The 24,729-nt window shown below is 41.5% G+C and overlaps 1 protein-coding gene across 3 annotated transcripts in view; it reads left to right on the forward strand.

The window, feature by feature from the left end:
• Positions 1 to 24,729, forward strand: part of KANK1 (KN motif and ankyrin repeat domains 1) — a 170,750-nt gene that overhangs the window by 6,958 nt on the left and 139,063 nt on the right. The gene's annotated exons all lie outside the window — the stretch shown is intronic.

Below are 24,729 nucleotides of genomic sequence, written 5' to 3' on the forward strand. Positions count from 1 at the left end.
TAAAGTACAGCGTCAATGATTCATTTCACCTACTTAGTAGTCAGAGCTAGTCTGGAAACCCATGCTTTTTTATTTTTTTAAAATATTTTTCCACTTCCTTCAACATTAGGATTAGATAATTAACCCTATTGACCTATCATGCCCTGCTCAGTGAGAATTATACAGGTATGGCCTGCAGGCTTTCTAGTGTCCGGGTTAGTTTTGAGTAGCTGTTGTGATTTGTTGAGAGTTACAGTAGGATTGTTTCTCATGCTGATGTGAGGTTTCTCTTAATAAAGTATCCTTGAGAAAGTGACTATATGACAGTGGGATTGAACGAATACCATTGCTCTCTCTTCTTGCAGTGTTTTACATGAGGGTGATAACGGCTGAACATCTGAATGGAGGCTGGTTATTACCCACAGGGAGAGGTTATTCTATTGAAAGGTGTATTAGATGGTTAATAGTGTTACAGAGGGAATAGTCGGAGGGATGTGAGAATCTCTGTTACAAGCACCTTCTCAGAGCTGGGACAGTCTCTTGATATTTGGTTGAGTTCACTACTTTTGCACAAAATATCTTCCCCTGACTTCAGTGACTGGAAGTACAGAAGTAGACCCTAAAGCCAGATCCTCCAGCAGCCTGGGATTTAGGAAGACAGCTTTCCCATCAATACAAATATTCCATAATTGTACATCATGGGGTTTCTTGGACTTTCCTGTGAAGCATTTGGTACTGGCCATTCTCTGAGCTAGATGGACTACTAGTCTGAACTGGTAGGCCCATAAAAGTTGTCATGTCTCCTAGAGCTTAAATATTAAAAATATATTTACCTACCTCACAGACGTGCGGTAGGGTTCGGTGTTTGTAAGTGCTTTGAGACCCTTGGACGGAAGGTGCTGAAGGCAATGACAGGTATTGGTGGTAGCCTGTTATCACATAAAGACTAAAACTATATTCAGCGAGTTTTTATTATACAAGCACTTCAAACTCTTGGTCCTAACAAAACACAAGCTCTTTTCTGTCTTCCTTCTCCCTTACTTCTCCCCAGTCCCGAATATGATGACCGGGGTTACTGGAGACGTTGCCACTCTTGAAATAGTAGTGAGAAAGCAAAAGTGGAAAGCTCTGAATGTGCTGAGCTCAGAAGGGTTTGATATTACATTCTCTGAAGGAACAGAAGAGTGACCGTACTGAGAAGCAAATCCATTACTTGTTCTGTAGCAAAACCAGTTCAAGTGAGCTCCGTAGCTCGAGGAGTGTATGCTCGGGCACTCTTTTTCCTGGGGTCTGAATATATTCTTGTCACGTGTGCATAACGAGTTTAGTAGTTTTAGGGCTTGTCTAGACAGCCCTGCAGCCTGGGCTACAGAGGTGTGAGTTACAGCATGCATTAAAGTGTTGTGCTGTAACTGATCTGGACCTGTGTAGACCCCCTTTCCGCCAGGACTACATTAATGTGAGCTAGGTACCTTTTAGTTCACGCTAGCAGGGTCAACAAGGAGCAGTTATAGCACAGCACTTCAGTGCGTGCTACAGTTCACATCCCTGTGATCCACGCTGTAGGGCCATGTAGATAAGCCATTAGTTTCTTCTCCATTTGTGTGCATCACAGGTACTGCAAACATGGCCACTTCTGTCTGAGGGACCAGTACTAGAATCAGGGTGGATTAAAATATTGATTATTTTTCTATTTAAAAAAATTGGATTTTTTTATTTAAATGCTCTTTTCCTTTTTTAAAAAAAAGCGGTTTAAAAATAACATGTTGTCATAATGTCAAATTGAACACCTAAACTTCAAGAGTATATTAAAATTATTTTTTAATTTAAAATTTTTTAAAAATTGAGCCTCAAAGCCTGCGCCACTTTCTGCAGCTCCCATTGGCCGGGAACAGTGAACTGCGGGCCACTGGGAGCTGCGGGCAGCCGTGCAAATGTAAACAAACTGTCTGGCAGCCCACCAGTGGATTACCCTGACAAGCCGCAGGTTTTTCACCACTGAGTTAAAGGATGCTGCCTTTTTAATTATATACAAAATTAGGGGGAAATAGCATTAACATTTTAGGGCCGCTCAAACTTTATAATGTCACAATGTAATGTAATGCATTAAGTATCTATATTATTTACATTCTTTACAATGGAGTGAGTGCTGGCAGTTACATTTTTCCAAATGTAAGTACTTCCAGTTTCTTTCGTGCAGAAAATCTTTTGCCTTAGTTACGTTTGATTTCAATGTAGCTACCAGATGCAGAAAATGGAGAAACTGATCATGAGTTGAAAAAGCAGGGAAGCTTGTTTTCCTCAGCCAATTTTATGAATAAAAGCCAAGTGGAAGAGGGTGAGATCTAGTAACTCTAAAAATCTGAAGGCCAGGGGACTGGATTTTTAAAGGCATTTAAGGTGCCTTTAAGATGCAGATAGGCACCTTTTGGGATTTTTTTCAAAAGTGCCTGAGCCGGTTGGGTGTTTAAAGGCACCTTTGAAAAAAATCCCAGTACGCACCTAAATACTTTTGAAACCCTGGCCCAAGGTGATCAGAAACAATCCACCAGTTCACTAACTACAGATATTTGATTGTTAATAAATCCGTTACTTTTAGATGCAACACATATGTTGATACGTTTTGATAAACATACTGTTTTCCCCATATGTATCAGCATTTCTAAGGTAAATTTATTTAACTAATAAAAATATTTTTTTAAAAAATGTTGCAGCTCAATCTATTTTAATTGTTACCAACCAATGGTATTCAGCCTTTCTTTAGGAAAATAACAGAAGTAGAAGTGAAAAACAAGATTTAAAATCAGTGATTTTTAAATCAAAATTTCCTACTTGCTGCTTTAAATCATGACTAAAATCAGTGTTTTACATTGTTTTGATTTAAATGAGTCTGCCCTGACCAGAATGGGGCAGAGTGTGTCTTGTCAGAACTCTACGTAGGAGCACTAGATCACACTACACTTGGATAGAGAATTGACTCTCTCATTTGCAAGAGAACTCTATTGAAACATTGTGGGTGTGATGGGGGTGAGAAGGAAACAAACATGCAAAGTCTTAGGCTATGGCTACGCTACAACTTAGATCGATATAACTTATGTTCAGAGGTGTGAATAAACCACATGACGTAAGTTACACCGACCTAAGCGCTGTTGTGGACAGTGCTATGTCGGCGGGAGAGCTTCTCCTGCCAACACAGCTACCACCACTTGTTGGAGGTGGATTAATTAAGTTGACGGGAGAGCACTCTCCCATCAGCTTAGAGCATCTGCATTCGCACAAGCATTGGTGCAGCTGCGCCACTGTAAGCTCTGTAGTGGAGCTGTAGCCTTTGTCTCTGGGACAAATTCTGGCCCTAGGAAGGCCGCTTTATGCTGAACTGATGATGTAAGGCAGCCTTAAAGCTGATTTAAGCAACTTTCTAGGAATTCTTCTGTCATGTGGGGGAGGGAAATCCAGGGCTGGCATAAGAATGTTGTAGCTGGCTCTCTGCACTTCAGCTATGACTTCCACCCCCAACATGGGCACGGCTGGAGAACCAAAACCTCTGGCTCATCTGTCTCTCTGCTAGGGAGCCACAGTCATCTGAGCATAATAGAGGGTGACCCTGAGACAACTCTGTTGTGTAAGAGACAAGCCTACTGGCCTCTGGAATAGGACACTGCAAAAATGGCTTATCGGCAAAGCCAGCTTTTGCCCCCCTTCCCCAGTTCATAAGAATAGTCATGCTGGTTCAGACCTGTGGCACATCGTCTCCAATATCTTGTCTCTGACAATTGCCATCACCCGATGCTTCAGAGGAAGATGTAAGAACCTTGCTGTCGGCAGATGTGGGATAATTTGTCCCTCACCATTGGTCTCATACTGATCTCTAATGAGTAGACATTGACTTAAATCCTGAAACGTGAGGTTTAATTCCATTCAACCTTTTTGTTAGCATTAAGTCTGGGTTTTCTTGTTATCCATGTAAATTGCTAATCCCTTGTTGAATCTTGCTAAATCCTTGGTCTCAATGATTTAATGTGGCAATGAGTTCCACTGTGTGTGTGTGTGTGTGAAATCCCTATTTCCTCTTCATCAGTTTTGAATTTCCCACCTCTAATTTCATTGACTGTCTCTTGTTTTGGGTTCTGAGATCTACCTTTTTTTATATCATTACTTATTTCATATGCTTTTATCATGTCCGCTTTCTTTTTGTCTCCTAAGATAACAATCCCAATGCTTTCAATCTATCTCTTCATACAAAAGTTTTCCTATGTCCTGGATCATTCTTGTTGCCTTTCTCTGAACTCCCTTCTAGGTCGACAGTATCCTTTCATAGATGGCGTAGCCAATGCTGCACACGCAATTCCACATACGGCTGCACCATTGACTTATATGATGGCATTATAATTGTTTGCATTTTATTCTTCATCCCATTCTTTATGCATCTCATTTATTCTTTTTGACCACAGCTGCACATTGAGCTGTCTACAATTCCTCCACCCCCATGAGCTGTGGGAACCCAGGGTTATCCAGGATTTGGAAACAGTGACCAAAAACACTGTCCTGTTGTTAGAGTTGTGAAAATGTCTGTCCTTTCAACTTTGTTCTATATATATATAACTTTGACATAGCTGCTTCTTCATGTCAAACTCTGGAGCTTGTGATAGGTTGTGAAGGGAGGGGATAGTTAAAATTCAATTCTCCTTGCTCAGTGTGTTCTATTTATTTTAAACTGCAATTGTTTACCTAACTTAGGGGTTCGGATTCTTCCCACCCACCCCTGGAGTTATGAGGTATCAAAGGTTGGATGTGTGTGTAGGTGCATAAACATGGCTGTATCACTCCACAGCTTCTGTCAAATTTCTTTGCCTTCATTTCATGAATTCTTAAATAGGAAAGAAGGATGGAGGCAGAGGACTTCTTTTTGGGGCTAGCTGTGACCAACCCCCACCCCCCAGCAGACAATAGTTAACTATCTATAAATATTAGCTTTTCTGCTCTGTGTCAGCATATGATAATGCAGAGGCTCTCTAGAAGGAACTCCAAACTCCTCTCTCTGATTTGGAAATAGGAGGAAGGCATTTTGGCTGCCTTTGCTCTTCCAGGTGGGAGTTCTCTTCAGAGCCTTTCAGTGCTGCTCCGAAGAGCGTTAGTCTCATAGGAAAATATGTGGGAATCCCTACCTACAAAGAGTATGTATTTTTTCATTTATGTGGGAGTTTTTTGTATAAAATGTTCTCAAATATAATATGAAAATATTAAAGGACAATGAAACGTGTATCTGGATGGTCTGACAATAAGAACATGGACTCAGTTACAGTTAAAAATAATGGCATTGTGAAATTCCATTTTGTGTCTCAATTATTTCCAGGTTTGTGGGTTTTGTGGGTGTTTTTAATGAAACCGAAGAGAAGAGGTTTGGTAGGTCTGTATTGCTGTCTCCCAGCTCTGAAAACTCAACCGGGATTCTGAAGTCCACACTATGTTCTTTTTTCAGAGTAACAGCCGTGTTAAGTCTGTATTCGCAAAAAGAAAAGGAATACTTGTGGCACCTTAGAGACTAACCAATTTATTTGAGCATAAGCTTTTGTGAGCTACAGCTCACTTCATCGGATGCATACTGTGGAATGTCCACAGTATGCATCCGATGAAGTGAGCTGTAGCTCACGAAAGCTTATGCTCAAATAAATTGGTTAGTCTCTAAGGTGCCACAAGTACTCCTTTTCTTTTTACTGTGTTCTTTCTCATTTATGCCTCATTACCAGTCCTGATATTCTGCATTCTGTTCCATCTCATTCTCTTCAGTGTCCCTGGAAAGAAAACATCAGTTGACTCCTAAACCAGGATACAATGCACCTCATACTTCACACAGCTGTGTTTGCTCTGCAGCGCCAATCTGGAATAGAGGTTTGCTCTTCCCTAAACAGATATGACAGAGTAGACACAAGCAGAAGATCTGTTGAGAAAGAAGGTGCTTAATTTAACTTATTTTCTACTCTGAAGAGAGATTGCGTGCTGAGGTAAAGCCTAGTGCATTGTTTGAGCAGAGTGAATAACTGATAATGACTCATTGACTGGAATCTGTTATCTTTCTGAGTTCAGATTATCCCCAAATAAACAAAGATTGGTCATTTTGAAATTTATAGCCTCAGGAGTTTTTTGTTCGGGTTTGATATCTTAACTCTGAAATTTGAGCTGCTGCTTTGTTTTGACTTGTCACATAGTTGCATGCAGGGTGTGTGCACAAGTGTGTGGTGTACCTACTCTGGCTTCCCTTAGGATGAGCTTGCTTTGTAGTTGGGTTTTTGGTGCCAGTGTTTACAGGCAGTGAATATAATTTTAAGAGGATGAACTTCTGAACAGACTTAGCTTTTGGTTTTTGGTAGCACAACACAATTACACGAATGTATGCAGAAAGGAAGCCACAATAGTACAAAAATGGCTGGAGTAATTAACAAAATCTTGAATACATTTTAACTTCTGTTTTTCATTATTAGTCCGGCTCTAATCATTAGACACTTCACACTGATTTATTATTAACAAAATTTTTATTTTTTTTTCAAATTCCCCCTCTCTGCCCCCAATAGAACTTCTAAGACAACTTTACATTCTCCAGCTTCTTATTCATCTGCCGAGTAGCATTTATTTTTCCAGAAACTGTTTGCAAACTGGACTTCTTCCTGGGAAGTAGAGTGGAATTGCAGTTATCTCTGAGGCATGCCAAACCATTCAGTCGTGGGATGTTAATAAAGACGGGTACTTCCGAATGTTTAGGAATTATAATTCCTAGGTAGCAAGGTTGAGAAGGGGTTTTCATTCTTAACTCCAGGCCTTTTCAGTTGGTCATAACTAAGTCCCCTGGAAGCACTGGGATAGCTTTGAGCTTCCATAGAAATTCTTGGAAACGTGCTGACTCTGATTTTTAAGAGTCCAACACATAGAAAAATTCTAATGGTGGTGGGATTTTTGTATGTCGGGGTGTATTGACTTCAGTGGGAGACAAATTGGGCTACTGCTGAGCACTTTTGAAATTCCCATTTGTTCAGTAAATAAACGTAACTGTCTTTCACCCAAGCTAATCTTTGGCTTAAAAAAAAAAATCTTCCTTCACCTCCTTTTCTTGAATTTCCATTCCTCCAAGATACTGGTCTGGAACTAATCACTGCACTTTTCCTTTTGAACTTGTGGTTTTTATAGTGAGCAACGCAAAGTAGCAGGCTGCTTTGGAAGTATGCCAGTCCTGTGCCAGCTTAAGCTAGTGGCTGATTCGTGGGAGCCTGGTCTACACTTGTAGTTAAACCATGTTCAGCGGGTAATGGGTCCAGCTAGTAACCTTCCTCGTGTAGACAAGGTTTGGGACTTCCTGTAACGAGGCCATAGGATTGTCTCTGAAGTCAGATAAGAGGAGCTAAAATCCTTATGTATTTTATAATAGTGATAATATGATTACTATAAAACTCAGCAACCTGTATTTTTTGTTGTCACAGTGTCATCAGTACACCACAGTTGGCTAGTGTTTCTCTTCTCTGATTTTTAAAAGGACCTAATATGGACCAAGTTCTGGAGTGGAAACTTTTTCAGCCTTCAGGTGAAGGCTGGTGGTGTCAGTCTTTCATAAATATTTCTTGTCTGCCATGAGCTTATTTCTCTTGAAGTGTCCCACCATTGGTTCACTTCCCGCAGCGGTAGCAATGGTGGGAGTGCTAGTGTAGCCCAGACGCTGGCAGCCCCTGGCATTTTTAGTTCCATGTTGGATCAGTGGCTCTGCTTGAAACACCTGTGGCTGCTAGGGTTGCCACCTCAGAGATACAGAAAAAATCAGCCACTGGCCACCCCACCATCGAAACCCAGCCATAGTCCACCCTCCCCCCCACACCAGAAATGGTCCTAGCTAATTATTACTGAAATATTAGAGAGAGTCATTTTACATGCCCACAAAACCCCCACAATACTTTATCCTAACATGGCACCACAGTCCAGACCAGCAGGGGTGTGAATTGTAGAGCACTCTAACGTGTCCCAAGTGGAGATACTCCCCCGCTGTCCCCGTCATATTCTGGCAAGGCAATACAAACCCTCCAGGTGGCTCCCTGCAGCCCTCTCCGTTCTAGCAACAGTGGAGAAACTTAAAAAACAAACGCAATCTGTGTGTACGCACTGGGATTGATTTTTATCATGAAGTTGTAGAAATAAGTGTTCACGAGCAATCTGTGCCCCACAGACTGTCTGGGTTAGGGAATGACAGCAACAGCCATAGTCCTGCAGTACACAGCCGTGATCACCCGCTGGTGGACACAGGACTTGATTATGGTCTCATTCAATGACTCCTATTGGCTAGAATAGTGCAGGATCAAGCCTCCTGTGACCACAACATCCTAGGAATGAGAGGAATTTATTTGAGAGCAGTTCTTTTTCCTTTTATTTCCAGGATTGTCCCCCCCCTCCCCTTGAGAAGCTGGTGACTGCACAGACTCCATTTGGTGTAGAGAATCCTTTTTTGTATGAAAACAGAAAAATATCTTTAATCACCTTCAAATGTAAGTGCTCTCTGTTAGCTGGAGGCTGAAAGGACAGCAGGAGCCGAACAGTAAAACTCTTGGTGCTTAAGCTGTGACAAATGGGCAAGGAAAGGGAAATCCAAGATGCTCCCTTTTCTTATGAGGAGCAAATGTTAGGTGCATGTGGGTCTTCCTGTGAGGCAGTTCTAAACGCCTGCCTTGTCTCTGCTTCATGTGAAGTCGGTGGTAGACTGAAGTAGCTTACAAAATCCTAGTGAGCTGAAGGGGAGGAAGAGTGACAGCCTGGCAGCTGTTGCTGCTTTTGAAGTGAAGGCACTAGAGGCTTCTGGGGGAGGGGAGTCAGAGAGAATACAATACAAAGCAATATGTTAGAACAGAAATAATGGAAGAGGCCCAGGATTATTTACACTGAGCCCTGGTGTCCTCCAACTATTGAAAAAAAAATTGTGAACTTTTTAATGACTATAGATATTTTCCCCCTCCTCCAAACAACTCATTTCTTTACATCAAGCTGTCACTTTACATTACAATGGTCCTGGAGTGGTGTTTATTGAGCAAGCTGCAAAAAATGATAACCTCTCTGCAACCATCCGGGTAAGAAGTGAATAATTGGGGAGTAGTTTTGTATTTACTACGACTTCATACAATTGGCACACCATAGTTATGTTCCACGTTAATGGGACACCAGACATATTTCTCCTTGTGTTAGCATTGACACTGAAGCAGTACTAAAGGGAGTGGTAGGTAGATTCTAGTTCTCTAGTATGGGAGAATTATTTAGGCATCTATAGCCTTGCCTGTCAAAACAATATTGAGTGCTTATGAAGATGCTCTGTAAAAAGCACCCCACAACTTCTTAAATTGCTTTTAAGCTATTCTTCTTAAATTAGCTAAAATAATCCTCTATCCAAGATACTTAGTGTCAAGAGGGATAAAGACCATGATTAAAAATAACTTTTAAAAAGTTGAAATCAGTGTTTTATTTACAGGTTTCAAGTTCTTTACTTCCTATTTTATAGCCTTAATTTGGTAGAATGGATGTTTTGTATTTGCTTCTCTCATTTGTTTCCCAGTTTCTAGTAGAATTTCAAATTTTTACATAGATCTTCTCTAATAAGAAGTTTCACACTTAGCATGCTCACTTGTGCTAAAAATAAGTCCATGTCTTCATTAGCATCCTTGCTGTGAGAACAGCGCAAGCCAAAACACTAAACTGAGAAGCAAATAGCCCAGGGTGTAATTGGAATCGGTATCACCTTCTGATATGTTGCACTTCCACAAGTCAGGAAAGCTGAAGTGCTTGGACCAACTACATTCCAGTAGGGTTTGCTGTTTGAAGTCGGTGGGACTTGTGCTCCAAAGTCATTTAGATGCTTCTGAAAATCCCACCATAGGCTCTTGTGTCTGGGCATAGGCGCCTAATGTTTGGTTAGTGTGACTTCTTACAGGTTAGAGGCAGAAGGTGTGTGGGGTGGAGGGGTGTGTAGTCTTGTTTTATTTTTTGTCTTAAATAGATTTAAAAAAACAGCTTCCAAGCCATTAACTACAGGGGCCTATTATATTAAGCCCTCAGAGTGTGGGTGGTGGAAGTTCAGACTCTGGCATTGTGTGATTGGACATACAAACATGAGTCCTACTGGAACGTAATCCACTCTTCCTTCATGCCCTCAACTGAAAAAAGTGTGGTTTGTTTTTTTTTTGGGTCAGTTTGCTCAGAAAATGAATAATTTCCCCTTCCCTTCCCCCCCCTTTCCCCCCAAGTTTAAAAATATTTAATTTGGATTGATGCTCCAATACTCAAAACTTCTGTTGCCTTAACTTCAGCAAAATCTGTTCAGTCTCCTTTCAGCCAAAGTTGGGGTCTAATCGAAATAAAGCCTCACATGTGACCAGCCGCCTTTCTAATCCTATTGCTGCCTTAAGAATTCTTTTACTCACTAGGAGAGTTTTCAGTTTGCAAAGCAACATCTGAACCTGGATTCAATTGAAAATAATTTAAGGCAGCAAGCTCACATGTGAAGACTTAACTGCACAACATCCCAGCTCTTGCTAAAGGGAGACGGGTTTTGCTGAAATTGAGAAAACAGAAATATTAACTGGCAGTTTCGTGTCCACCCATGATGGGTGCAGTAGCTTTTTAAAAACCTGCCAAAGACACAGGTCAAATGGAGTTCCACCTGGTCCCACTTACTGATAAGCTTCTGAGTACACCATCCTATCTATCACCTCTCCCTTTCTGTCTTAGTGGTCTCAATCATGTTTAGTGTGAGCACCATCTTGATTGAAGGGACTAGGGTGTTCTGAATCTTTAACACTAACTTCCTTTATTCCTATTATTAATTGGCTGTTGAAGTTAAATAGGTTTTAAAACCCTTGTTAAATGGTCCGTCAAAAAAACCCCAACCCTCAATTCCTGTGAGGTTGTCATTTCACTAACTCTTAGTGTAGATATCCTAGCTTTCCAGGATAGATGGGCCTGAATTTGAAAACAAGCAGGATTTCATTTTTCAGGTGGTATGTTGGAGGAAGCTTTCAGGCCTTGCTCGTACATAAATAAACAAAAGTGGCATTAGCTCAACTTTTTTTTTTCTTCACTAAAGTCATCTTTCAAAACCCTCCAAATTTCAGAAATTATGAAAAAGCAGAATCCCTATCCCTGTCTGCCATCCGACTCTAGTTAGACTATCCAGATACCTTAACACCATACAGCTTCAACTTCTGCACTATGAGCCACGCTGTGTCTGTACCAATCATCTACTACATACGTGCTAGTAGCTTGATAGGAAACTAGCCTCCCGTTTACCCTCCCTTGACAAGACAGCAATTTCCTCTCTCTGGGGAGAGGAAGGATGGCCTTGTGATTAAGGTAGAGCTTGGGAGATGAGAGATCTGGAATTTATCTCCTCGTACTTAGAGATGTATAACTTCATTGTTGTCTATGGTGTCATCTGTGATACACACGAGAACATGGCTACCAGGTTTCCTTACTTGTGACATGCCTGACTTTGGGCAGGTCACTTTGGCCTCTTTGGCTCCATTTCCTTATCTGTGAAATGGAGAAAATATTCCCCAATGTCTCTTGTAATTTAGTCTCACTAGATCTCTGTGAAGGACATAGACCTTAACAGGAAAGGTGTTCATATATATGAAGTATTCTTGCTGCAGCATTACTTACACCATTTGACCTTTAGATCCTCTTCAGTGCCAGTTGCTGCAAATTATACAGCCTTTTAAACTCAGGGTAAGTATGCTCTATGTAAACCAAGACAGGTGTAGTTTAAAGTTGCATGTCCCTTCTCTATGTTCTCTTCCGCCTGGAGGCAATTCCAAAAGAGTTTTTAGTTGTCATGTTAGTTGAGGCAATGTCTGCTTTGTATGGAGAGTGCACCAAGAGCTGAGGACAATGCTAAGGCTGCATAGGTTGCTTGAACTCTCCTTTTCCATACTTCCCAATTTCTGACTTGTGGTTTTATTTGTGAAGTGTAACCCTAAACTTGATTTTCCTAGTTTTTGTGTGTATGTGTGTATACATGTCCCTTTTCTTCAGTGTTCTATTAAGTCTCTCCTTTTCCCCCTCTCTAAGTTACTTATGTATTTACAACTTTAATTCCAGCTTAAAGGCTTTTGAGCGTCTGGGAATTGTAAATGATTTGCATCACAATACAGGCCCATGAGAGCTTTCCAGAAAATGTTAGAAATGCTAAAGAAATCTACCTCGCACTGAACTTTACACTGTGTGGTTTTTCTTGTGTGTCTTATTTTAAAACATGGATCCAATTGGACCCTGACAGAAGTTGGCAATACTTTTTGTTGAGCTGGCTACCAAAGATCACTTTAAATTAGAAGTAACTGCAGAATAGCAAGTGCATCCCCAGTGGGAGTGTAAGGAATTTAGCTCTGTGCAGCCGCAATGAGAGACATTCAAGGACATCCAGAGAACAAATGCTTTACTATTTTGAAGCCTGTGAATAAACACTCTTAGTTTCATAAAGATCTTAGAAACAAAGAGCTTGTTGGGTGAATTTGCCCAAAGGTCAACATAAAGTCTTTAAGGTAGAATGAGAATGGAAACTTGTTTAACAATTGACTTCTGTGGAATATTCCTTTCAACACCGTAAATCAATCAATTGTTGTGTCTTTTAATTATGGGCTCTTCACAGAGGAGAACCACTGTGGATTTCTTAGCTGGTTGTGCTTTAGAAGTCATCCTAGAAGAAATCTGTCTGAATTGTTAAACACTATGCTAATAGACATTAGTACTGTGAACACGTTAAACTATGAATGCATCTAAGCATAAGAGTGAATGATTAGAGACGCTAACCCCTGAAGCATGTTGAAAGGGGTGTACTTGCATAATATTTTTTTAGTGGGATGGGGATAAGGAAGCAAACACTTTATATTAAAAACAAAAAACACCACCCCTTCCTTTAAACAAATGAATTCAACAGATTCTTCATTCTCTGATATTTAAAAACTGGTTTTACATACTTTTTTAAACCTCTTTGTTTTTTATATATATAACATTTTGCTATTTTACAGAGAGAGATGTAAGTTCAGGATCCTATTGACAGAAAGATGACCAAATTATGAGTTCTGCCGCACCCTTTAGAATTAACTTTGTTTCACCTTTCCCCCTAGACATCAAAAGTCGGCTTCTTGTCTGTCACTGGCAAATTTTCTCAAAATGCATTATCTATGTATGTATCTAAGTTTGAGGCCTTTAACAAGTAGCTTCAGAATTTTGAAGAACAAAACAAAGGGGGGGGGGAAGTCTTAATTTTTCTACTATTTTAAAAAGCTACCGCTGTAATTCTCTGCTGATGAAAATGCCCTGCAACTGCTTTGCTGCCTGATAATAAACTTCTATCCAGTACCAAGAGAAGAAGCAAGTTCTGTAAAACCCTCCTGTTCTGTAAAACTCTGCCAGACTGTAGGTGCAAATAGGCTATTTTCTCTTACTCTTCCCCTGCCCCCACCCTGTTTCTCAAGATGTCTGGAATTTAATGCCAATTCCCAATGCAACTGTGACAGCTGCTTGGTGTCCATAGTCCTTGTATGTTTAAACTTTGTATCAGGAAATGATTTGTCAGAATATCAAAGCACTGGTGGGGTGAATGAACTTTTTTGCCAAACCACAGGTTTGGCCTGAATGTAAATATTGTCTGATGTTTAGGAGGACTGCCAGCGCTCTTGATGCGGGAGTGATTTCTGGCTTTCACTCAAATTACGCTCTGGTTTACATGACTAATTTTATACAGCAGTCTGAGTGGACTGTCAGAGCTCGTAATTTGAAGTAAGACTAGATGAATCGGTAGTTGCCTGCAGATTGGCAGAAGGATAATGACATCTCATTTAATTTATCATCTCTTGAGTGAACTCTTAAAACTCCAGTCCAAGTTTCCTACTGGTGGCAATGCTTTTTATTCTTAAAGCCCCTGCACTTGAGGGTCTCAAAGAGCAGGTGTAAATAACTTTCATTACATCACCCTTGGGAAGTTCTGTGATCCCCGTTTTACAAGTGGGGAAACAGTTTAGCTCCTGATCCTCCATCAAAGTTTGTGTGGGCATGGCTGCTTGTGAGCACGCCATTCCAGGATGCGAGTATAAGATGGGCATGCACAGAACCCCTGAAAGGCATTGTTGAGTTTGCACAGAGCATGCGTATGCTGAACAATGGGGATACACAAGCGGGCTGAGTTATGGGTGAAACTGGTCAGCATTTTCTTGAATGTGTTAGAAATTTCTAAATTTCAGAATGTGAAAATAAACTTAAAAAATCAGGGTGTTTGAGGGGTGGGAGTTCAATTTTTTTCAATCCAAGTCTCTACCTGTGGGCATGGCTCTGTGGCTGAGCACATGCAGATTATCTCCAGAACTGTGTAGGGCCTGCTCAGGCCAAACTAGGAGTGTATATACTAGGGATAGTTGAAGCAAGTGTGAGCCAGGAGGCAAAGGCAAGGGTGTGGTAGTCACTTAACCTCCTTTGGCTGATGCATCAACTACTGGTGTACAAAAGAGAAAGTAGCTGAGTTGGGGACTCTTATAACTAAGGCTGCGAGTCTTCCATGGAGGTCCTGGAAAGACACAGAATCCATGACGTCCGCAGTGGCCAGTGCAGCTGATTCCCAGGGCTGCCCGAGCAGCTGGGGCGGCCCTGGGGCCAGCTGCACTGGCTGCTGCTTGGGCGGCCCCAGGCAGCTGGTCCCTGGTGCTTCCTCAGAGCAGCAGTCCGGGAGCAGCGGTGGGGCCACAGGCCACACACCTGCGGGGCGCCCCTCTCCCCCCCCCCAGCAGCACCTAAGATTTAGTTAGGGGTATTTTTAGTAAAAGTCATAGACAGGTCACAGGCCGTGACTTTTTGGATATTGCCCGTGACTGGTCCATGACTTTTACTAAAAATACCCGTGAGTAAATCGCAGCCTTCCTTCTAACCTTGGAGACTTATTTTGAAGCAGAGGTCTTGAGAGAGGAGATTGGAGATAGCGGCTTGAGAGGCAAGTGCAGCATCAGGATGGGAGGGACTCTGTGCAGTGGCCCAGTTCCTAGCTGTTCTGGGCCTAGTAAACTGCACCCACAGCACACTCAGAGTGAATAATGTGACTGTTCCAAAACCCCTCCAGCAATACATAAAAGCCAGTTTCATTTTGAACCTGCTGGCTGTATGCCAGGAAGATGGTGAGTGCTGGATGGCCCAGCTCCCCAGAATATTACCTCTTAAAATGCGTAGGATGCTGACTCTCATCGGGGGGCGCAGCCTAGCTGAAGAGTGCTGACATAGGCACCTTGCACATATCAGACAATGCCTGAGAGGTCTTATCAAGGCAGAGCCCCTCATTTATAGGAGGCAGAGGCTTCCCCTTGGCTCATGACTTCCTTTCTTCACCCCCAGGCCCTGGTAGAGGAGAACTGTAGACAAGCCTTACAGCCCACCAGATCTCTCAAGGCAGACAAAGGCTCTTTCTACAAGATGCCGTTCAGGTTGCCCTGATCAGTTAGTGAGACTGTTCTCTCAGGCAAGGTGAATAAGCCTCCACAACATTGCCATGCCTCTGGGGCCTGGCACATCTGAGGGCAAGCCCGGATTGAAGTGGCACCGGTGAAGGCGAAAGGCATCAGGAGCCCTGGTTGCTGAGAGGAAGAAGTGGATCTAAGGGTGGATGGAGGCTCACAGAAGAGAACATTTGAGCCTCCATCCAGCCTCCATTAGGTGAGATGCTAGTCACTAATAAGCTGAATCATCCTCCTGCTACTTGTGGTGCAAAACAGAGACCTGCATTACAGTAGGAGGGAGTTAATGGTAAGTACAAGCTGGGAAAGGAATAGCCCTAAATAGTGCAAACAGGAAGAAGGGAGACTGAGTGGCCTGTGGGTATTTTATTGCTCCTTTGGAAGGAGCAGCAAGTTGCCATGGCAACAGGGAGAAGGGCGGGCTTTTTTGATGCATGTGAAGATTTTTACTGTGGGTCTGGTCTTCCTTCAGTCTGATTCTGTCAAGGGAGCCACATGCTGAGAAAGCCCCTCCTTCAGTTTAGCCAAGAGGGTCCTGTGCAACCCAACCCTATTTACCAGTGTGCCGCTCAAACTGTGGTATTGGTGAGGTCGTTCACTCTTGTGGAGCAACCAGGAAGGCTACAGCTGAGGTTTGTCAGCCTCTGTAGCAACTGTCTCCAAGTTTAGTTAAAATATGGCTCTAGTGATATGTACAATTGCTATGGCTCTTAACTTTGCCCCCAGCCCTTTTGGTTTATATTTTAAAATCTTCTTAGCTTTCTATTTGTATTACAGTAGTGCCTACGGCTCTAGCCCCATTGTGCAAATATGTAAGAAAAATATGGTCCCTGCCCTAAAGAGCATGTTCCTTAATGTCTAATATTAAAATGGGTTATGTTGGCATCTAAACTTCTAGAGTCCTGTTTGCTTAACTATGCAGTTAATTAACTGATTGTACCTGCAAAATAATTGACAAACACTTTTGTTTTCTCACTGGGGTGCACAATTGAGAGGGTAGGAATAGAACTTGGGTCTCCGAGATTCTGTGTGTCTTTGTGTAACTCATTTTAGGAACAGGTTTCAGAGTAACAGCCGTGTTAGTCTGTATTCGCAAAAAGAAAAGGAGTACTTGTTGGGCCTGGATTTGTGCTGGAAATGGCCCACCTTGATTATCATACACATTGTAAAGAGAGTGATCACTTTAGATAAGCTATTACCAGCAGGAGAGTGGGGTGGGAGGAGGTATTTTTTCATGCTTTATGTGTATAAAAAGATCTTCTACACTTTCCACAGTATGCATCCGATGAAGTGAGCTGTAGCTCACGAAAGCTTATGCTCCAATAAATTGGTTAGTCTCTAAGGTGCCACAAGTACTCCTTTTCATTTTAGGAACAAAGTTTCAGAGAAATTTATGCATGAAACGGAGTTTATACATTGACAGTTCTGTCTCCAGAGGATTAATGAGATGTACACATGGACCTGGACAGTCTGGAAATTAACCTATAATAACTCTGTGCAACCAGTTAGGTCTTTTTCTTTTTCTTCTTTTTCTCTCTTTAAAAACACAACAACAAATAAACTTAGCAAAGAGTGCTGCTACTTCCCTCTTACCAGGTCTTGCTCCACAAAAAAGAACAGAAAATAAATGAGTCTTTCCAAATAAGGTTACAGACAGTTTTGATGGTATTTTCAGAACAAATTGGTTCTCTGTTTCAATATTATCAAACACTTGTTCCCAGATTAATTGGTACTATGCTAGCTTGACATTTAGCAATACTCTGGGGGAGGAGGAAAGATGAAGGAATTAGTTGGCAGCCTTCCTGCTAGCTGGTGTTGTCTTTCTTTCTTCTCAAATTACTAAGTGTAGGAGTGATTAGGAAATGTTCATCTGATCATTCTGTATTTGTCATGGCCTGATATAGGCCATCGTGAAACTATTGTACTAAGTGGCATTTATTTAAAGCTTTCATGTTTAGTTCTCTTAAATCCCTAATTCTCCCCCAAGAATTTCCACCAGGGAAAGGAAACTGCAGTGTCCTTTCTTCAGTCTGTTCTGAGGACAGACCCAGGAGCCAGGGAGCATCAAAGGCAGTCTCGTCACACAGAATGATTTGTATGCATCTCCCCACTGAAAGATAAGAACGGTTGTTACTTGTCCTTTGTGCTGAAGAAGCTAGGAGCTATAGAAATGAAGTTTGGACACCAGGTTAGCTCTTACTAGTCAGATTCCATTAGTTAGGAGTTGCTGTACTGAAAGAAAATACTGTTTATTCACCATCTGTGCATACCAGTTAGTGACACTCCTCTTTTCTGTGTAAGACCCTTTCTCTAGGCTTGCCTTTTAGTGATATCCTCCTCCTCCCTACAATTGTGTTTCCTATTCTTCTTTCAGTTTTGTCTTGGTTCCACAGTGAATCCTTTTCGAGGAAAGGACTCAGGAACTAAAGTCTCGAGGGGCCAAATTTTTCCCTCTTTTAACCCCACTGACATCAATGGGGGCTTTAGTAAGGCAGAACTTGACCCATTTCTTGCTTGCCAGTTCCTTTTTAACTGCACTGTGAAGCAGAATCCTGATGTACAGACCAACTCCTCCTCTCTGGACACATCTAAAACTATACACTAAAAACAGTAAGCACAAGAGGTATTGGCCTGACATTCTTGGAGATGAGACTCCTGTCTACTCATAGCTGGTTCAACACAGGCAGTGGTGCTGCAGACAGACTTACCAATGTGCTTGAACTTGGCAGGACAACCAGGGATTGAAAGTTCAGCCTTGCTGGTTTGTGGGGTCACCTGCAAGTACTCAGTTGCTGGAACTTATTGTTGAGAACACAGGAAAAAAATACCTGGCCTGGGAAAGAGATCCATAAACTACCTTGATTTTTTAGCAAATCTGTATAGAAGATTGAATTTTTCAACTACCTTGAAAAAGTCCCTTTTACTTTTACTTTTGTGTGTGTGTGTGTGAGAGAGAGAAATCTTTTTTGTGGCAGTTGAGGAAGGCCCATAGGGTAAGAATATCAGATTTTCTTTCATTACAGGTGTACCTTGATAGCATGGATGATGCAGTAAACCAATATAGAAGTGTTACACTTGAGTCTTGATGTCTTTAGGAAAGTCATCCTACAGAGGCTTGAATTTCTATATTAATCATACTGAAGCAAGTATCTATATTGGTTTTTCCAAAAGATTAACAGAGTAATATATTGTAGCTTTGAAATCTGAGCTTTAAAGCATTTGACTTTTTAAGACTATTTTGCTACTTTTATGGTGATGTGTTTTTAAAGTGTGACCTGCTTCTGTTTTAAAAACCTTATAATTACTACGTGCTGGAATAAAATGTGGATTATGACCTATCAAATCTGTCTGCTGCTGTTTTCCTTGATAACACCAAAAGCTTTAAATAGCTTTTGTGGAACACGGTAGGTGGCAAATAGTGTTTCCATGATTTGTGAAGAACTGTCTTGGGTAAGAGTGGAGAATATGTATGCAGTATCTTAGTTCTATGTATTTCACCAGAGACTGGGTGATGGGTGCCTCCTAGAAACCTAAACCTAAATTAATGAAATAGTTGAATTTGCTAGGGAGAACTTGCAAACTTTTTTTTGCAGTCTACTGTAAAGATGTTGTTCGTGCCATGTAAAGCACTAACATGTAAAAGGAGAGTGGGGTGTGCAAACAAGCCTTCACCACCCACATTAGCTCCTACTTTCTCAGTTAACATAGCAGGTAGCCTGCTGGCTCTGGTAGAGCTTCATTGTTTTGGGATCTTTGTAAAGCAAATATTTTGATATTAAGCTATCTGTATTGCAGTATGTTTTGTAATAAACATCTGCTCTGTGGCTGTTAACACTTTGGAAAAATAAATTCCAGAACAGTTGATACAGCTTCATGTGTTTGTGGTATATTTGTTTTTTTAATTCTTACTCCCCTCAAGAAGTGTGACCTTTATACATTTTTGGTATATTAAAGCTTTTTAGCTTCAGCCAGCCATAAGCACTTGTGAACGTGAGCAGTTCTTGTGTCTGCTAAAGACTAGCATAAATACTGTTCAGTGTCCCTCCCTGCAACAGTGGTCTGGTATACAACCTGTAAAACAACTCTCCACCGCCACTGGTCTTCTTTGCTTATTAATTACATTGGCATTTCCCCATCTCCATGGATAAAACACTAATAAGCAAAGATGGGGAAATTGTTTGTGTAGTTAAATCTGCAAGAAAGAAATGGATAGCATTCCTCTCTCATCTTCATCCTGAATCATCCATACTATGTTCAATCAAATATTTCAAACCTTAATACATAGGTGTTTACTGGAGAGCACCAGATAGTTTAGGGAGCAGCAGCATTGGGCTGGAAGCCCCTAACAAAGCTTTCTGTTTGCTAGAGAACAGGTTCTGAAACAGTGGCTTGAAGATAACCTTTCAAATTTTTAGTAGATATTGCAGATGTTTATGTAACATGTCTAAGCTTGTATTGGAATACAAAATATTTGTAGAAAGCCCTGAGGTCTAACCACAGGTGAGCTGCTCACGTGGCTTCTCCAAACAAAGCAGAGAACCTTGATAGCTAAGCCAAAAAGTAGTTCTGCACTATGACTTTTCCTTAGAAACCCTCCAAGTTATTCTCCTACCAAGCAGTTTTCATGCTAGAATTAAAAACCCAGCAGTAACTCAGTAGTTAGAAACCTCTTCACTTGAAATACAAATGCAAGAGATAAGCCTACTGCCCCCCCCCATAACTGCAATTAAAGGGTTACAACTAGAGTTGGTGGGGTAGTATGAATTGCCCTCCCTATAATAATTTCCATAGCCTCTTGTTTGAAAACAAGCACTTCCTACACAAAAAACCAACCAAACAAAAAAATGCATCTAAAATATTGGATGAAAAAGCTTCAAATCATATGGAAGTTGCTCTTTTTTTTTTTAATGGAAAGTTTAGACAAGGTTTAAGTGTGGTGACTTTTGAACTTTGGCAGATAATTATGAGAAGTAAAATTCCCCACAGACTTAAGTGATGTGAAAAAGGTATGTAAGGTTTTTGTCTCTGGTGAAGAATCAACTCTTTCCAAAACCTAGAAAATGCATGGTGCATCATGCAATTAACATCTTATTAATTAATACCAGTCTGTTTTTACATGCTACCCTGGACAGACCACCTCAGATATACCTTTCCTCCAATACCACTGATACCATGAATCCTGCAAAAGATCCATCACAACAGGGCTCGTCACATCCAACTGGCCATGACAGTTCTTATTCTCAGACCACATGAGGATTTCAACCTGTCTGCCCGTCAACATCTGATTATTTCTGTATCTGTATCTGTTTCTGTATCTGTATCAGCTGACACAACACAACTGTATGATCAGGCACTCCAGCACTGGACTGCTACTACTTCTCCCCTCCCCCTTTCAAAACCTCATGCCTGTGATTAGAAGAGAACTCTAGACATCAGATGTGCACTGGCCTTTTATCTACAGAGAACAAAAGCAGTTAGAAAAACACCTAGTTTTTTTTTTTTTTATCACCCTGTCTGCACAGAGATTCTCTTTTTCAGGGGATCTCTGGCTGCATCAGTCTTTATTACCAGTTAGCTAACATATCCTTTTTTGCCCCACTCCATCCAGAGGGGTCGAGAGCCCATTCCGCTAGAGTGTAAGCAACCTCTGCAGCATCTCTCTGAGCCATCTTCATACACAACTTAACGAGACATTATGCATTGGTCCAGACTTCTACTGCGGATACAGCTGTAGGGATGGTGGTACTACAGACATCCATGCCATCTGCATTCTCTCATCTGCCTCCTGTTCCTATCAATTCATGTGCCTGAGTCCAGAGATTTTTTTAGTCAGCAGAGTCCATTGGTCCGTGGCTGCGCAATTGTTATCATCCATGCTCCAAATTGAGGGCAGGGATATAGAGGGCAGTATGGACCAATGCTTCTCTAGTTATTTTCCTTACCATGAATCTGAGAGATCTACAGCAGAGGGGCTGGAGGTCAGGTAGTGGGATACAGGTAGGGACCACACATCTAGAAGAACCTCCAGTTACAGGTAAGTAACCTCCATTTCTGAGGGCAGTCTAGAGGATTCTGAGTAATTTCAGACCCAGGTGTGAGGCTAGCTAGTTATCACAAGATCAGCTTACTTGGGTTGAATAAACAAGGTAAAGCATTGCAGATTTTCTGCCCAGCGAGACATAGCAAACTCTGAGTTAGACTAACAGGAGAACTTGTTACAGAGAAAGAAGACTGCACCCAAAGATTTCCCGCACCCCCAGCCAATTCCTTAGGTCAATGGTGGAGCTAAGGAGCTAGATTTAGTCTGCCTCTACTGTGGGAAATCTTTAGATGTGTAGTTTTCCTTCCCTTCCCTTCCCCAAGCCCCACCCAAGAGTATCACGCATGGGTATCTCCTACAGGATAGGTTTCAACTTCATTTGCAAGTTCTCAGCCACTGAGTTAGTGCACATTACTCAATCTCTCTCAGTTGCTAGTAGGACTAGAAGGTCTCATTCCTTGTAAGGACAAGTGTTAGGAGTTGCATATTCAAGTGTGAATTAAAGTGTTAATTAAATATAACCAGAAACTTAAGGAGACTCAGTCTGAACTGGTTGCTCATGAATTTGTTAGCAAGTGCTGTGTCTCCTCCAATCTGTCTCATGAGTGCTTCAACAGTATGTTCCCTGTAAGCACAGCAAGACCCAAAGATGGTATTTTTCTCACGTGTTCTTGGCCTCTCTGAGTTGGAATTCTGAATTAAGGAGCAGAACAGGAAGTGGGGCATGAGTGTGCTGAAGAACATGTGTGCCCTCTCAAAAGTGTGGAAGGGCTCAGAGCCACAGAGAGCTGCCTTCGCCACTGCCCAGCAGCTGTAGGAAAAGGTGGACTGGCAGGTGTCCTTGGCAGTGCTGCATGACTAGGTGCAAAAGCTTCTGTCTCCGTGTGTATTCACGGGAGAACAAAGTGACTGAATTTTGTGTCATGGCAGGAAAGGCTGCAAATCCCTGCTGGAACACAATGCTGGCTCTGTTTGAGCTGACAACACCACAGGGGAAAGTTTAAGTATAAAAGTTCAATGAAACTTTTTTTGAAGGTATGAGAACTTTTCTTTCACATTGAATCACATAAAAGTCCTCTTAACCGATGTTTTGGATGTAATTTGAGTCTGGAGTGTCAAAGTAACTTTTCTATTCATACTGGACTACTTTGTTCATGGATCAAAGAATGTGGCAAATACCCAACCTAATTACGCATAAACTTTCTGATGTTTCAGCTTGTGTAGTACCGCCCACCTTCCCAGGCAGGTCAAGTTACTGCTCCAGGCATTATGGTCTAATGATGTACTGTGTGCTAGAGAGGAACTGGATTAGCAGCCATGTAAATTTAGTTTTACTTTACATGAAATAATGAAATCCTATAGCTTTTTGTATTGGTGGCTATATTGGTATCTTGGAAAGTATTTTTGTATTTAAAGAACATCTAGAAAGAGCTAAATGGACAGAAAATAGCTACTGAGATCATGTTGTTTAAAGGGTAGTGCTCTTTAACTACAGGTTTCTAAGGTGTTAATACAGTTGTGAACTTCCTACATCAGTATTTCTTTCTTTGGGGAAAATAATGTACAAACTGCTATAGCAAATATGAAAGTTCTGCACAAGTGACTCTGTAATATGACAACAAGTAAGTCATCGGAATGTCCCTAAGCACTCTGAATCTTCCCATTGATGTGATAAAGCAATATTGCAAAGCTTTACATTGGGTTTCTTGTGCCTTTCCTTTCTGGTGGTTACACTTGTTATGGAACTCTAGCTCTTCAGCCAGAGCTGGTTTACATTGCATTGTTATGTGACCTGCATATGTTATAAACTGTGTACATAAAGGGGCTTTTGTAACTTTAAGTATTTTATTAGAATACTTGGATGTCATTAAGGAAAACCTACTTAACGGGCCATACAGTTTATGGGAAGTTTCCTGTTTGTTTTAGTTCTTTAACTTTCGCTTTTGGGCGTAGCACTTAACCTAGAGCTGCTAACTTTGTTTAGTATGTTAGAACTGGATCTTGCAGATGGCTATTATGTCTGCATACCATTGTAGCCTCCTGGGTGGCGCATTCGCTAATAATTTTTGTGTTTCTCCTAAAACTGTTGATAGCAACCATGTTGGTCCTAATGTGGTCGAGGTGTTGGCAACCACTGGTATTTTAACCATGGTGATGTCTACTGCTCTTCTTTCCTAGCCTATACAGTAGTTAGAATCTACCTATCCTCTGCTTCCTTGATTGTGGTGGGAGAAGCTAAAGAAGAATAGTGTGCAAGTTTGGAGAGGAAAGGTGTTTCCCTGGAGAGAGTTAAATTGGGTTGCATAAGAATGGTCTCTTCCCAACAGCCCTAATTTGTGGTGTCCTGCTGACAACCAGACACTGTCCCTGATTCAGCACCTCTGGTGAGCCAGGTATTGTAGTTCTTTTTTTCACAAAGCAGCAGCATTACCACCACTAATAACCATCATCAGTGATACATGCCCCCACTTGCTCGCTCCCAAACACTGTTCTTACCAGCCTTCTGGAGCAAACAGACAAACATTTTGCAAAATGGTGTAGCCTGGAGCTTATTGAATCCAAAAACTACTAAATAAGTGCAGCTTTAAAATTTGACAAATGAGCAGCCCCGCTATTTCAGCCTAGGTTCAAGTTTGAGCACTTCCTAGAGCAATGTGGGGGCTGGAGGAAAAAAGGAAAGGTGTGTGTTTGGAGTGGGGGGAATGGAAACTAAATTGGATAAATTTCTGAGAAGCACTCCCAAATTTACGTGTCTTTCGGAGGCTTATTTACCATAATTCTTCAAAACTACCCCAGAGGAAAAGGTGAGATGACGCTCAGACGTCACATCTTAAAGTTGAAGATCTCAGTGTTTTACAAAGGCAGCTAAGCATCGTTATCCATATTTTACTGATAGGAAATCAGTCACAGAGGCTGAGTGACTTGCCCAAGGCTCCCCTGCAAGTCTGTGCCACAACCAGATGTTGACCTCCGATCATGTGAGTCCCATTTCCCCTGTGCTAACCACTTGAGGGAGGAAGTTTGTTCTAATGGGGTGTGTGTCCTGCAGATCTGAAGTCTGAAAATTCCATTTGTCCTGAAGGAAGGGTGACGTCTGTCTGTCTCTCCAAGTTCCACTCTCATGTGTCCTCCAGGAAAAGTGAAATTTCAAAGCTCCAGGTCTGAATCTGGAGAGGCTGATCTTTCAGATATGAATCATCC

The sequence above is a fragment of the Lepidochelys kempii genome, chromosome 5, assembly GCF_965140285.1.
Source record: "Lepidochelys kempii isolate rLepKem1 chromosome 5, rLepKem1.hap1, whole genome shotgun sequence".
In the NCBI taxonomy this organism is placed as follows: Eukaryota; Metazoa; Chordata; order Testudines; family Cheloniidae; genus Lepidochelys; species Lepidochelys kempii.